The following is a 15,292-nucleotide window of genomic DNA, read 5'->3' on the forward strand; positions in this document are numbered from 1 at the left end:
AAAGCTCCTATAATTCTTATCATATCTCACATTTCATTTAAATAAGCTGTTAAGGGATAGAAAATTGAAAATAAAGTTTGAATTTTTCACAGTTGGGCCGAATCATGCTCATTTCAGGAGGACGTGCCATTGTTGAAGTCAACTTTCAGGAGATTTTCTGCATAGCTGTGATGAATTAAACAACTACAAATACATATGTTCTCAGCTATGATAAAACACTTAAAAACTAGCTTAGCTTAGCTTAGCTTGATTGACTACTCACATCCACCTTAAAACTATGGAACCCGAAAATGCTTAATTTTTTTAACTGTTTTAAGCTTGTTATATTGACATTTAACATTTCTTTTTATTGAAACAATATCAACGCATTTCGAACTCCATAATCGCAGGCGTGGCTCAGTAGAATGAATTCCACATCGCCAATGGTTGCTACTCCGTGATTGACCGAGGCCATCAATTTTGATCAGAGGTCAAAAGAATGGGGGCCTGGGATTGACAACACATTCACAATGTCCAAAACTGATGCTCTCTCTTTTAACATCAATAACGGCGCCAGCCACGTCCTAAAAGTCCATAAATAGGTATGAAAAAAGAGAAAAAAGGTTAAAAGAAAAAAATTGTGCATTAGGACCGAGGTCACTTCTGCATCCTAGCAAATAATTTTGTTTGGGAGATTGGGTAAAAGAATATGATCTGGAGACATTATTGACTGTGGTGTGATCTTGATGAATAAACCTCATATATTCCTGCACTCCTACTATTTATTTGTGTAGAATGCACGAACTCTTTTTAATATATAATTTTATTAATAAAAACATATTATAAAACCGCTGCTTTTCTTTTAATTAACCTTTTAATGCATAGTGTTGTTTTAAAACAACACTAATTAAATCAAATTTATCTCTATAACGCATTTATATTCACGTAACATTCCTTCACTTAAGTTGTGCTAAAGATTACAGGAAATCAGTTCAGGATGTTGTTGAAACTGATTTTTCGACCATATATGAGTTATTTGAGAAGGTATGCATAAAAGTTAAATTTTTTCACTGTTGTTTTAAAACAACATTATGCATTAAAGGGTTAAAGATTTGTTTAAACGAATCTTTAAAATATTAGAACTCATTGCTACTATTTGCAATATTTTGAAAAATTATACTTTTGTAGTGTAACAGTGTTCATAATCCCTGGATGATATTATGATTTGCTCATTACTTTTCTTTTTTTCAAATCGCCTACGATGTGATGCATGAAAACAGAAATAATGACTTCTTTATAGAATCAATTTGAAATATTTAATAAAATCCTGCCAAGTAAAAAAAACGTGATTGGAATACAACAGCTTTTAAACATGAAAAAAAAAACTTTTCAACAATCAATAACAAATTAGTTATCAAAATAAACCTAACATAACTAGCAGCTCAACTAAAATTCGATTATCTAAGAAAATAGTGACAAAATGGATACATCTTTTACTCAAATTTCAAAACTGCAGTTATGATATAAAATGTTTAAAACGTTAACAATCCATTGAAATCAGTTTAACTTTTTTAAATTTATATTTAGCCTTAAAAATTCACTTAATCAGCCTCCTAAGCATCAAACTACATATAAAAAATCCATTAGTTTATTTTCTGCCAAGTTTATGAGAAATCGATCATTGCATTTTTAATACAGAAAAAACTAAATTTTAGACACTTTTATCGATTTTGAAAATTGGTTAAAAAAGGAAACCAAAATCATGTTTACGAGGAAACCATTTTTAGAAAAACGAAACAAATATAAGAATAAATCTCATATTGAATAAAAATTTAGAACGGGCTCACTGTGATAAAACACTAAAAAACTAGTATGCAAACTCGAAAAATTTGACCCATGACTCCTTAGAGACTTATTTTGGACCACTAACTCAAACCAGGGTATTGAACTGGCTGTTGAATGTTCACGAACGTAATAAGAAGTGGTACAACAATATGAATAGAATGGTGCACAATATTTCATTCGTCATTCATTTTTTTTTTTTTTTTTTTTTTTTTTTTTTTTTTTTTTTTTTTTTTTTTTTTTTTTTGAGAAAAAAGGAAAAAAAAAAAAAAAATAAATCCAAAGCTAATCATTATTTTAACTAATTTTTGCGCGGAATGTGTCAAAACATATAAATCTTACAAACCATACAAATAGCAGCTGTTTGATAAGCAGTTCACAAACGCTATAGCTTAGAGAAAAAAAAACATTAGAAATCTGTAAATGGACCTATTTTTTTTAGATTATTATTTTGGCAGCTTCATAAAAAGTTATTGACATTAAGGTCTAAGAGTAACAACCATTCAGGCTTAATTTTTAAAGTGAAATATGACCTAAACACTTTTTTCTCTAAAACTCTTTTGTTTCTAAACCGATTTTTACAAAATTTATAGTTTTGGAATAGTTTTGGAAAGTAACGTGACTCAAATATGATTCTCAGACAATATTCAGCTACAATTACAGATTTTAAAGTTATTCAAAGTCTAGGAAAAAAAAACCGAAAAAACATTCTTCGGGAAAAAGGCTGTAAGTTATTAAGTGCTCGAAAAAAAAAATCACTTAGTGCTTGAGAAAGTCGAAGTTAGAAGCTATGTGTTGCACATATGAAAATGTTTTTTTTTTAATTTCTTCAGATCATGGTTACAGAAAATGTAAAAATGTGTAATCAACCACCAAAATGCCGAAATTTGTGATATGTATAGTGATTAGATTAATTGTTTGATTGCTTTTTTGACCGCAATGCTGAGCACAATTTTGTACACATACCTGAAAAGGTTCATTTCATAGAAAAGCCCCACATACATTGAACCCTGTTTACAATCGATAGCTATCAACATTTATTCCACTCGTTAAATCTAACACCTACACAAAATGGTTAGGCCAATCGAGTGCAATTGTAAAAGGAATGAGTTCCGAAGCAACCATAAACTTAAACCCTGTTTCTAACATCAGATTAAGTTAGGTTAGATTTTTCAGCAACAACAAAAATGCCTCTTTACATTTATGATTTAAAAGTTTTGGGCTATAACAACGGTTGTTGATCGGCAAATGGCGATAGCGATAGATTTTTTTTTGCCAAAACAAGGTGTTCAACATAACGATCTTTTGCGAGAGCTCCTAGGAAGCCTACTTACCTACTAGTTGGACTAGTCAGCGCCTACTCGTCGTAACGGGCTTTTCAAACAACCAATCGATATGATGTTAAATTGATTTATTGAACTTGGTTGCTCCGTTTATCGGGTGGTAAAAAGCTAGCGATCGATATGTTTACTCTGGTTTTTAGTGGCTGTTCCACATGTTTCTTTCTCTTAGCAGGCCATGCATTAAATGAAGTACATTAAATAATAAATTTTTGAAAGGTCAAAACTCCACTTGCATTTGCCTACTTTGGGACACACTTGTTGTAAGTTATTTTTCAACAAATTGGAACAAAATCTTCCATGTAAAAAAACTTGTATACAATCTACGTTGCACAAAACCGAAAAAATAGATCGAAAACTTGAAAAAATCTCAAATACAAAGGGTGATTAAATTCTCAATATCTTTTTTTCAACTTTCGCTCTTTCAACAGTTTAAATTTTTGAAGAACTTGAAAATGTTACAATAAAATACCTTGAATTTTATTTATTTCCTTCTTCGGAATTTTCGAAAAATCGAGGGAGGGGGGTAGTGACAAAAGAAGGATTTGATAGCTGTTCCGGTCTAATCGCACCTCAAAACATCTAAAATTGACACAATAAATCTTACATAGATCCCTTACAAAATTCTATAACATATATGGTTACCAATTTTGTTAAACTCAACCATTCGTACAGTACAATTTGTAAGGACTTCTTGAATTGAAATTGATATTTTTAAGTCATTTTTTTTTTTTGGTTTTTAAAAAAAAATATAATTTTTTTCATTTAACGTATGTAGTTTCGAAGGTTTTCTAAAGTTTTGTCAAATTTAAAAGTTTTGTCAATTTTGTGGGTTTTCCTAATTTTACAAATTTACATAATTAGCTTCTCTTCTACAGCTAGCCCTTGAACATTTTTAATAGCATCAGTTCTTTTTCCGGTACGCACAACACAGTTCAAAAGGTGCCATAATTGCTGTACCATAAATCGAACTAGGCAGCAGCGTCCAATGTCACATACGTGACATAAATATTTATCATTATTGCACGCGTATCGGCAAATGTCGCAGCTTCCACAATTCACCGAAACCGGCAGTAGCTAGAGGATGATGACGATAACGATGAGATAAATGAACGGACATTACCTTGCGGAATCTCTCTACCTCTTTGCGATTCTTTTCTCGGTATCTTTCATGCGCTCTTTGAGGCCAACAACGGAGTATCGTCCCAGATCTGCGGGTCGGAAATATGCAAGAACGTTCCTTTTGTGCGCGACCTGGGTCTTGACCGACCCTCTCTTAGCGCCTTGTTTGTCAAGCCGCTAATCCATGAACCGGGTGACCTACTGATGGACTGACATCGATCGACCGAATCGATTGGATGCTAATTGCATAAAAATTATTACTTCATTTCCTACTTCGCTTGACGTTCTGATCTTTTACCGATGACGATAACGATTAAAGCCCATTTAAGGAAAATCGGTGTCCTTTCGAAGATAATCAAAACGTCCAAAATCTACGTGGTATCTTATGAGGAAGTTTTATTTTCGAACTAATAAGGCATCATGATGCCGCTTCTCAGACAGTTCAGAATGGAACAGCTAAAGCACAGATTCAGGCCCTGCAGCAGGATCAGGGTCACCAGAATCCACGAGATCTTCAGGGTCATAACGGTCATGTACTCATCGATGGCCAGCTGACAACCACGTTCCCGCGGAATACAAACCAGAAACACTTCATTCAGGCAGCAAGTCGCCGGAACCTCGTAGCCCCAGTCCCGGTGGGACTCCAATCCGCAACAATCGAACGTTGTCTGCACCGAGTGGATCTTTTCTCTCCGGTATATTCCGATCCGGGCCTCCCTCATGGTCCGCTGTAAACTTCTCCTGGTAGCCAGGGCAGCCGTTTCGATCTCGTAATTGAAATAAACGACCAGTACGATTTCCGTTACGATCATAGCCCCCAAAAGCACACTATGAATCCACATAAACAAGAAAGATTCCTTCACCACTCCGAAGATTCCGACAGCGGCCAGCAGTATCAGGACCAGTCCCAGGAGCACTCCGGTGTTCACTTCCTGGGTCAGCAGCCTACCACTTCTCGCGGAAAATTCCCGCAAAGCGTAGCTGTGGTCAAATATTTCGGACCCGACGACGATCAGCGAAAAACCGCCCAGGAAGCCGATCGAGTTTAGCAGCACGATCCACGTTTTCAGGGCCGAAACGTTCATTCCGACGAGCATTTTGGAATTTGGTGTTTTATTCTACAAAATTATGATAACAATTCCTCGGCTTTGTTTTGGAAATCATCATTCAAAACCAAAGCCAACTTGGCAGAAGTTAATCGATCAAAATCGAAGATGAAAACAAGTTCCTAAAATTTTGTTGATTTGAATAACTTTTTAAAATTTGCCTAACTATTTCCTGACAAATTTATTTTCAAAGTAATGTCAGTTAGATTTAATTTGTGTTATTTAGATTTCCCTTAATTTTGCCAATTTCATACAGGGTGCGCCATCTCGGTGTGTTCGAATTCAGCGTTGGAAGACTCCGAAAATGAACAAGATTCTATCATCTTATGCCATTTATTCCAAACCAGAATTAGAATACAACTTCGATTAAATAAACACCTTCACCTCAACCTTTTTCTTCCCACGAGGTTTTTCATATTTTAAAAATGGAAATATTGATTGATCATACGAAGAGCAAACACAAAATTATTGCGACTCCGAAAATGTCATGCCAATTACCTTATAATGTTTAGAATCGCACCAAAATTTTAGGGTATTAGTTATATATTTACTTAAAAATTCAAAGGAAAAGTTAATCGATGGAGCCTTGAGTGTAAAATTGAACGCATTTTCGAATCGTGTCATTCGGAACCAGTTTCTTAGTTTTTTTTTCCATTTTCTTCACATGTCCTTCTCGTCTTTGACTGTCTTCTTACTCTTCCGAAGTTTCCGCTTCATTATTGCCAAGGACTGAACCACCCGGTGCAGCTTCGGACAGTTTGGCGGGTTCATGTTCTTCGGAACAAAATGGACAGAATTGACCTCATACCACTCCGGGACACTTTTAGAATAGTGGCATGATGCCATATCTGGCCACAATAGCGGAGCTTCGTCGTGCTGCTGCTAGAACGGCAAATGGCGCTTCTTGAGGCACTTAGATCTGTAGATGGATCTCGCCATTTACTGTGCCCTTTGTCACAAAAGGCTCACTCCTCTGTCCGCAAGAGCAGAATGCCTGCCAATCGGGATATTTGGAGGCAAACCTCGACATTTTCTTTGCAGAATTTGATTAAAATCGGCTTTTATATACGTTTCGTCGTCCATCACACAGCAGCCATATTTTGTCAACATCTTCTCGTAGAGCTTCCGTGCCCGAGTTTTAGTTGTCGATTGTTGCCGCTCATCGCGGTTTGGGAGATTCTGTACCTTGTACGTATGTAGTCCAGCTCTCTTGATTGCATTCTGGACGATGCTCTGCGACATGCCGATCTTTTTGGCCAAATCAAGGCTTGAGACGTTGGGATTTGTTTTAATCATCCGCTTCACTTACGAAATTTCGTGTCATGGTACACGAGAACGATGATTTGGTGGTCAAACGAAGGAAATTCGCGACAGTTTACGACGTCGCCTGTCCTTTTCACGCAGCAGAAGCTATAGGCACAATAAAAAAAAGGTTATCCTTTCTGTTCACTCTCTCCTTTGGAAAAAAAAATTCTCTGTTCTTCAGCGCCAGGCGATGTTTGGATGTATTAGTCGAACAATGTGGAATGATTATTTACACGCATGAAATGAAAGTCAAACGACTAACCACCACAAATATCCGAAATATCATTTGACATTTTTTGCTCTCCGATCAATCGATAGTGCTCAACATGATAATCAGGAATGATGTGTTTTTGATCGTCTCCGAAAAAGTTCAAACGATGGTGACGTCTTATCTGAGCGTGGTCCAAAGGGGTCTGAACAGGATTACACTCCGACACATTGAACCTCGTCAAGATATCGTCGATGTAGCTTTCCTTGTCAATTCCAATCTCACCTTCTTTTCTGGTGATACGTAGCCAAAGGATTTGTCGAGCCACTCCAAGATCCTTCATTTGGAATGTTGACGTTAATCCTTGCTTCACCTCAGTGACCATCTTCTCATCATTTGAAAAAAAACGAGAAAATCAGCACCTTGGATCCTTCCGCTCGATAGTAGATGTACGAGTATCAGGACCAGTGTTCGAATGTGCTGATCGCGATAGACCCATCTTCCGCAATTCCTTGTCCAGCTTACGATTCCAGACCCTGCTGGTCTGCTTGAGACCGTCTAATGCCTTCTTCCGTCCTCGAAACCTTCTGGTTGGTGCATGTAAATTTCTTCGCCCTGGAGTTCGCCCTGAAGAAACGCTGTCACTGCATCGAGTCAGTGGATCTTCAAGTTCAGCTCAACCGCCTTCCCAGCAAATGCCGAACTGTAGCGTACCAGACAATCAGGGAATATGTCTCCGTATAGTCGATGCCTTCGACCTGGGAACACGCGTTGATAACCAGTCTCGCCTTGAACGTTCCACTTTGAACATCCACTTGTTATTCAAAGCCTTCGCCTTTCCGGTAAGTTGGCCATCTCCCAGGTTCCATTTCTCTCCAGCGACTCATACTCTGCGGAAATATATGGCCTTATCTGGCCCACTGTGCCGCGAATCATGTTGCTTGCCAATGGACTCTTCTGATCGTGAGGGGAGCACAGTAGGTTTTCTTAAATTGCGACGAACACCATCAGTTTTCGGATGCTGGGAAAAATCGAATTTCTTAGGGAAGACACTAGACTGAGTCGATTTGGGGTAATTTTTGAATTACTGGGGTCTAAAAGGCTTCGTTTTGGTTCAAAACTCATCCATGATTTTTTGCAGAATTTTTAAGTAACGTTTACATGAGTAAATTTGAATTTTTAAGTTTGTATGGGAAAATTGAATATTTTGTACTGAAAAATCAACATCATTTTTGTTTCTTCTGTGGAGCCGAGTCTGCTTATGGTTTTTGTGAAAATTTATAAAATCTCCACAAGAAATTTTCTGTTGAACAAATTTGTCGAAGACCTTAACTTTGTCTCTTATTTGGCAAAAAAGTTATTAGCTGTTTTCAGGAATATGTCTTTTGGAATTGATAAACAATAAATTCAATTGACATCACTGCTTGTGCCTCGTAAAGCATTGCAAGAAATGTAGTCATGCAATACCCTGTAAGGCACCCAGCAATAATGTCAATTGAATTTATTGTTCATCAATTCCAAAAGACATACCCCTGGTGACCCCTGGAGCGTGATCTGGCGAACGTGGGGTGCCCGAGGAATTGGAGAACGGTTGCCATGGAACGAGTGAATTTTAGGAATTATGTTCGTCAAGTTATGTCGTGAGACGGAACACTATATAAATTTAAAAAAAATAAAAATAACCTAAACAGCTGAACAGCTAATAACTTTTTTGCCTAATTAATAAGATAACAATTTAAGGTCTTCGACAAAGTTGTTCAGCGGAAATTTCCTTTTGAGATTTTATAAATTGGCACAAAAAACATAAGCAGGCTCGGCTCCACAGATAAAACAAAAAAGATGTTGATTTTTCAGTACAAAATATTCAATTTTCCCATACAAACCTATAAGTTCAAATTTACTCATGTAAACGATACTTAAAAATTCTGCTTAAAATCATGGATGAGTTTTGAACGAAAACGAAGCTTTTTAGACCCCAGGGTTTGAGAAATTCAAAAATGACCCCAAATCGACTCAGTCTAGGAAGACACTGCACGTTACTTCATAATTAGCATACTTGCCTGGTAACAGGCATTTCCTATATATATATATTTTTTTTTTCAATTATCCGTAGAAAACCCGTAGGAAGTGCTGATAATCCGTGGATTTCGAGCATCAATTCGTAGGTCCGTATATCCGTAGATCTGATGCGCAGATGATGCTAACAAACAGTACTTTCGTTGTACATTCGGTACCCTTTGGAGTTGGTTGCATACCCGACGAATAAATCGGATTGAGATATCGGATCCCAATTCTTCCTTCTCACTTTTGGTACGTGAGCAATCGCTGCTGTGCCGACCAATCTGAACCAATTCTAGAACTTGTTTATCTCGTATTCCCAACGCTTAGAAGGGCTGCCGCTGATGTTTGCCCTCGATACATGGTACGCAATGCTCCATATTTGCATCACGGAACGGCACACCTGTGGTCAAATTTCTCAATTGTTTCAGGCTGTGCACGTTCAAATGGCCTAAGCGACGATGCCACAATTGCAGTTCTTCTCCGGTAGCAGCAACACACGCAGTCGGCTTCCTGACCGCGTTTAGCTGATATAGACCATCATCTTCTGCACCCTCCGCGACCAGCTCACCCGAGCGGACGTTGACCACTTCACAAGAATCGCTCATGAAGATAACCTTATTATCAAATACAAGCTTACAACCAAAAGGTCAATACAGAAATTTATAATCTCTTTCGGATTTTTGGGAAAAGGATTAATCAATTTTAGGAAGTTATCTGATGTCAAATCTTATGAACACTATGTTTGAAAGTAATCTTATCTATAAAAACCTCGTAGTTCGGTCTGGTTTATCCTAATTCCTAATTGGGATTAAATAAAAAAAAATCATTTATGAACTATTCAAAGTATTGTGTTTTTCTTTCAATATAATTTCATTATTAGTTTAATAATTTATTGAACTACAGCCAAGCGACCATTAACTCGTGTCATTTTCCTGGTGTTAAGATGTTGATAATGGATGAAATAATTTCCTAATGTAACTAAAAAATGGCACTATAAATGATGAGAAAAATCACTATTTTTACAAGAAAGATCGTAAATAATTATTTCATAACATTCTTAAATAATGTTAAATGCATGCTTAGCTACGATAGCATTCAAAAACTCAGTAAAAGGATTTAGATTTCCGAATTGTCAAATTTTATGAAGTAAGAAAACAACATCGTTCGTCTTAGGGTTAGAATTAATTTATTAAGATCAAGAATGAGCAACACAAATTAGCCATATTGGCTTCAAATAGATTTCTATTCAATTTGCAAAGTAAAATATAACTTAAAGTTTTCTCTCCAAGGTTCACGCGGTTGGTCGAAAGTATAAGTGATAGTGCACAAAATGCACGTTCCACCGATACTTGATTAGAAGGTGTAGCAAAAATAACAGATGCTACAGACAGCATACAGTTCTGGATGGCTCTGCCTTCGCGATACCCAAAACTGTTTCAACTTACTTGGATATCTTCCTTTTCTTGGCTAGATAACAAATTGGAACCAAGACAGTTAACACGAGGGTCAAGAAAGAGAGCCATCTTGAATGCATTCGACTGTTTTAAATCCTTCAGCCGGTTGATTAGAGCCTCTATCAGAAGCCTTGAATTGGGATTTGTGTCCATTTTCCTTAACTCGTTGATTGCATTTAACCAGTGAAGGTAAAAATCCGATGAAGAGATATGGTCAGCCTGCATCTTTATCGTACACCTATAGACTAGTTCAAATGCCTCTGAGTAATTATCTATAATTCTTCCGTTAGATCTGTAAATATAATTAAAGTGCAACTTTTAATTTCATATTAATTTTAAGTAAGTTGTTATACTTACCGAGTTCGTTGAACTGCTCTCCAAGATCTTTTAAAAAACATTTTTCGCTTTTTGAATTCCTCGATCATTTTATAGACCTCCCCATCTGGTTGGGCTCCAAACAGGGGGATATCTAGCGTTTTTGGTTCCAAATGTTGCTTCGTATTTAATTAGCCTGGTTTTTTTGGCAATCGCTGTTATAAGCTTCACCGACTCGTTCGTTGTATTGACAACCGAAGTGATTGCCAACTGAAGCGTATGGACCGCACACCTTTTAAGGTTCAATTCACTTTTTAACTCATTTGTTAACTTAAATAATATTTGTTGATCATTCTGGTTTTGATCATCATCATCCAGGGCATTCCAATATGCTATTTCCAAATCACTTTTTAGCCCTCTTACGACAGCAAGCATATTAGTTATCGATTGTGACGGAAAAAAACTTGATCAATTTTGTTTTTTTTTAAATACAGCTGTTCGTCTTTCCTTTACCTCAATTATTCCTGACAAATAATAAGAAATGTTCAAAAAAGAAAAAAAACAGAAATTTATTTGTTCTACCAACAGTCCTAGTCACGACTTGATCATCCAAGGCATAATTTACATAGATACAAATAACATGTCGATAATGTTTGCTGGCGGAATCGATTTTGGCCGAAACTAGTTTTCCTGCCATTTCCTCTGACAACTTTGCTCGGATTCTCCCAGCAGCATCATCAAGATAACCACTCAAGTTTTCTTCATTCAGGGTCAAATTGAATGCTTCGGCTAGAGGTCCATAAACTATTTTGAATCCTTCTCAGCCATCGCAGACTAAGGGTAGGTTATGGTACGTCACTAGTTTTAGAACAGATTCCAACGTTGCCTGCCTGTCGATTGCTACCAAACGTTTCGGGATGGTTCTTTTTTTCTTCGTGGGCATGTCGTCTTTGAAAAACCCCGAACGAGTGGCAGTCTCTGGGTGTTGGCTTCTGAAATGTCGCACCATTATCTGGGGGTCAGACCTGGTTTGAGAATAACGACACAAACTTCCGGGCTCAGTTGCGCAGTACGTAACGTTTTCCTCCTTTCTCACGTATCTATCGGCCAAATCAGAAAATGTTATCCTTTTCTGAGCACCGGAGGTCCCTGCAATAGGTTGGGATTCGATATTACCTTTCATTTGACAGTCCTGCTGGTAGCCTTAACAATCCCGTGTGTGGTAAGTTCTTTCGAAATGAATGAACACTAAAAGGCAGCAAAGATTTTTGAGTATGAGCATTTCTTAGCATCAAGTTTCAATTGATTGAATGAAAAATGGTGACTATGGTCGTCGTCGCGGAGTCAAACAACCATTTATCGCACTGATTTGGTTACACCCTTGCTGAGGAAACGGAATTTCTGTACTGCTTCTTGAATCGTCTGGAACTTCCTGGATTGCCTTGATCCTATTTACTCGAGCACTCCGATGCAAAATGCCCCATTCTTTTGCACTTGCACAGAGCATTTCACATTCGCTCTTACTTTGGACTACCGTTTTTGATTGCTGATGAACGCTCTTTCCAAATTCGACGACTTTGCCACAGAATGAACCTTTACATCCTGCAAAATTTTTGCCCTAACTGCATAGCTGTGATGTTTGTCCCAGACGCCGCGCCGCCAGCCCCATTCCATTATCATGGGCTCATAGTTCTCCTGCAAACTTATGAGAAGGATACTAGCCAGCCACGTATTTTCCACCTTGAATCCGACTTCTGTAAGCTTGTGGTTCGTCGACATAATCTCATCGACATACTGCTTCACAGACTTGCACTCCTTCAAACGAATACTCGTAAGTTTCCGCAGCAGACCCATTCTGCGGATCATTCCGCCGTCCTGGAAAGCACTTTTGAGATTCACCCACGATTGATGTTCAGTAGTTGCCTCCTGAACCAAGCTGTAGTTTATTGGTTCTATTCTAAGGCAAATGGTAGCTAGCGCCCTTTGGAACACTCTCTGGGTCACCATGTCGTCATCATCTGGTTCCACGACACTCCAGCGCCCATCGTGAATCAATACCACTTTCATGGCAAACGCCCAGGAACCCGTTTATTTACTTCTTCACACGTGACGAGAAAAAATATTCAATGTTACTTCGAACAAACAAACCGCTATAGCAACGGTTGTCTGGTAACGCGAACTGGGCCCATAACCTATTAGCAAACAGGTTTATTCGAAAGTTATACAACTAGTGAAGTTTATTGAAAGCTTAAATACATGCTATTTAAACAATCCTAATGTTTCATAGCTTACTTTAATTTCACGGGTATAATTATCCCTCGAAATTCGAACTAATGTTTTCATGAGTATTGATAAAAATCTCAACAAGAATAAAAGTACGTTTTGTTCCCAGTGTATCACCTATGATTTGTAAAAAAACAGGAGTTTTGACAAAAAAATTTGGATATTTTCTAAAGCATTAGTCAACAGTATTGTTAAAGATTGAAATCTTTAATGTGGTTAAAAAAAGTTGTAGAAATGATTAAACAATTTGTTCATATGAAATGTAACAATGTATCTCTGAAACTAGAATATTTATCAGAAGTCCGAACCATTGAATGAAAAGATTTTGTTTTTTTTTGTTTGCATGTCGATGTGTTCGCTCATCATAATATGATATAATAAAAGATTATAAAAGATTGATTCTATTCAAAACTGATCAATTTTAAAACTTTCAAACGCGATACAAATTGACAAATGACAAAAGTTTCTAACTTAGGCAGCCAAAATCTCTGAAAATCAATCAAAACCAAGACATCAAAAATGCTTGTCCCCTGTGTAATGCGTTGCTTATTGGTTTTATGTTTTTGAATGTAAGAGCAAACGCACCAATAAGTGAGTATACGCGGCCCGGTTTTGCTCATTTCAGCGGACCGGTTTTAGGATACACACTCTTTCGCGCACCAGTTGGGTGAGCATCGCGGCGAGTTTTAATTGTTACACTGAAAAAAGGGAATTGAAAAAAAAATGTTCATATGAATGAATTCAAAGCAGTATAGTTATTTATTCATTCGAAAATAATTAATTTTTTCAATTGTATTCAAATATTACACTGTGTTGAATTCTATGCATTGAAGTTTTTATTTAATTTTAAGGCTTTAGTAAACAATTGCCTGATAAATTCTTAATTTAGATTCCGACGAACAAGTTCTGATATATGTATATTTTTAGAGATTGTACAATATCGTACGTGAAATATTCATGAAATTTAACCTTATATTTATACTCAATTTGGACCTTAGTGATGAAAGTTTCAAAAAAACCTTATAACGATATACGTTCACAAATGGTTATAGCACTTATAAACTGTTTAGGAAAGCTTCTGATCTAAACTGTTAAGAGATCTTTAAAGAAATAGCTTCGCATATGGTACCACAGACAGTCATCATAAAACCCATAGTACATTTCTAGTTAAGGTAACATGCGAATATTGCTATTTTGTTATTTTAACTTGAATTCATCATTTTATTCAACACTTTGTTAGATAAAAAATATCGCCAATAAACATTTGATAGTCTATAATCGAACATATATTTTCTCTATAAATCGTTCGCTGAAATTCCCTGTGTTAGCACCATTTCTGCTCGAACCGATTTGAGCCGGAATAGAATGAAGCTGTTTATGGTTAAATTCCGATTTCGGAGGGGCCAGTACAATGTATTTTCAAACCCAAAAGGGTGGTCGGTTGTTTTATTCCAAACGTGCAACGAGCCACAATTTCTTTCGGCACAGATGATACAGCACTTGATTTCCATTGAGGTATGCAGACAGTATCCGAATGGCGAATAAGACCTAATGAAATCAAAATGTTTTTTAAATAAACAATAACTTTTGGCTACGTTTTGTTATCAACTTACCATATTGATTTGTAGCAATTACAGAGATTTAGAGCGCAGCATTTTTCGGGACTATTTACAGCGTCTAGATTGAAATCCTTGGGATCTTTCAGTTGCAAATACGAGATTAAGCTAGAGTTCGGAACAAGCCAAATTTGTAGGATTCTGGAAGAGAAAAATTCAATTAGTCAAGCCTGGGAATTTATTAAAAATTATAGTTACTTTTTACTGCTTTGTTCGTTGTTGCTGATGCCATGTCTGTGCTTTCGGGAGCTAATACAGCTACCGTTGCACCCGGAATTGAAGTCTCAAGCATCTTCCGTTTTTTCCCGAGTCCTAATTTTCACCTTTTTCTCGCAATGAAACGTAAACAAACTTTACACGCTGAACGTATAGTTTGCTTAGCTCAGCATTAAACGGTAGATTTTTTTTCAGTGCATGTTTGCTCTCGCCCCTTTCTAGTGAGCTAATTTGGTGATTTTGTCGGTCCCGACGGCAACGGACCTATTTTGCTCACCCTCATACTAACCCCCGGTGCGGTATGAAAGTGATTAAACGCGTGAGCATTTTCACTATACTCGCGATTGCTGCGGATGATATTCAAGTTTTTAAGATTTTTTAAAAATAATTTTGTAAAGTGCTTCTTGGAGATCACAGTATGCTCCAAATTTTACATACGAGCAAA

At 37.0% G+C, this 15,292-nt stretch overlaps 1 protein-coding gene across 4 annotated transcripts in view; it reads left to right on the plus strand.

Annotated features, from left to right (window-relative positions):
• LOC129758650 (disheveled-associated activator of morphogenesis 1-like) overlaps positions 1 to 15,292 on the plus strand; it is a 284,874-nt gene that overhangs the window by 251,602 nt on the left and 17,980 nt on the right. The gene's annotated exons all lie outside the window — the stretch shown is intronic.

This window comes from Uranotaenia lowii, chromosome 3, assembly GCF_029784155.1.
Source record: "Uranotaenia lowii strain MFRU-FL chromosome 3, ASM2978415v1, whole genome shotgun sequence".
Lineage (NCBI taxonomy): Eukaryota > Metazoa > Arthropoda > Insecta > Diptera > Culicidae > Uranotaenia > Uranotaenia lowii.